A 1700-nucleotide genomic window follows, 5' to 3' on the forward strand; every position below is an offset into this window, starting at 1 on the left:
GGGCAACAGAACGAGCCTCTAGCTCAAAAAAAAAAAAAAAAAAGGTCACAAGTCACAGTTAACAAGTAAACAGCCGACTGGCTCTGCCATTTGCTACTTGTATGACCTTGGGCGAGTTACGTAATGTTTTTGAGCCTCAGTTTCTTCATCCACAAAATGGCAACAATAATAGTACTTACCTCATAGATTTGCGATTGTGTGATAGAATCCATGTAAAGTGTTTATAACAGTACCTGGCACATAGTTAGTTACCAATCATCAGTATCACTACTGGGCTGCTGAGATGGCCAAATAAGTTTTGTTGAAGGATGTGACATTGCTCCACGTTCCGACCACCCATCCCTGATGGGCCTTCTAGATTCACTCCACGCTGGGTTTTTTTGGGCCCCTCTTCCAGATCTCAGCCTCTGGTGCCAGGGACTCCTGCTCTGTGATAGCTACCAGAGCTGAGAGGTGTCATTGGACCACCTGGCCACCAGGGGGACAGGTGTGGCACTTACTAAAGCAAATTGGCTCCAACTGAGAGCTGCCTGGGAAGAAAAGTAAGGGAAAGAGGTGGGAAGGTAAGAAAATGAATCTGAAATTCATGGAACTCTAGTGACTACTGTCCCCAACTTCTTTCAGTCATGGTCTTTCTTTGTCAATGTCACCCCTTCAACAATCGCCAACACCTGGATTTCACTACATGTGTATTACTGACTATAATTAATGTCAGTATTCTCTAGCAAGGGGTGACATATGCCCAGAGAAAAGGGAATCAAAACAAGTTTCAAGAATCAGGTTTGATCTATTCATTTATCCCCATATTTGTTGAAACCCTGCTTCTCTGATGAGATGTAAATCCCACCATAATCTCTTCAGTGTCACTTGTCTTTGTTCCAGGCATTGAAACTCAGCCCAGCACCACATCTGGCTGTGTGCAGTTTTTGAACATGCACCTCTGTTGCCTGCCTCCAGACCAGAGTTTCTCAAACATTTTGGTCCTGGCATCCCTTTACTTTCTTAAAAATAAGGACCTCAAAGAACTTTTGTGTATGTGGGTTAGATCTATCAATAGGTGCTAATTGTGTACTAATTAGAAATTAAAACAGAAAATTTTAAAGTGTATTTATTCTTTAAATGCGGCAATAATGAATCTATTAAAAGTTAAGATAGGCTGGGTGGGGTGGCTCACACCTGTAATCCCAGCACTTTGGGAGGCCAAGGCGAGCAGATCACCTGAGATCAGGAGTTCAAGACCAGCCTGACCAACGTGGAAAAACCCCCTCTCTACAGAAATACAAAATTAGCAAGGTATGGTGGCGCATGCTTACAATCTCAGCTACTTAGGAGCCTGAGGCAGGAGAATCACTTGAATCCAAGAGGCAGAGACTGTAGTGAGCTGAGACTGTGCCACTGCACTCCAACCTGGGCGACAGAGCAAAACTCTGTCTCAAAAAAAAAAAAAAAGGTTAAGATAAATGACACAATTTTTCTTTAAAATAACTATTTTCCAGCCGGGCGCGGTGGCTCAAGCCTGTAATCCCAGCACTTTGGGAGGCCGAGGCGGGTGGATCACGAGGTCAAGAGATTGAGACCATCCTGGTCAACATGGTAAAACCCCGTCTCTACTAAAAATACAAAACATTAGCTGGGCATGGTGGTGCGTGCCTGTAATCCCAGCTACTCAGGAGGTTGAGGCAGGAGAATTGCCTGAACCC

The sequence above is a fragment of the Cebus imitator genome, unplaced genomic scaffold (assembly GCF_001604975.1).
Source record: "Cebus imitator isolate Cc_AM_T3 unplaced genomic scaffold, Cebus_imitator-1.0 Scaffold2, whole genome shotgun sequence".
NCBI classification, from domain to species: Eukaryota; Metazoa; Chordata; class Mammalia; order Primates; family Cebidae; genus Cebus; species Cebus imitator.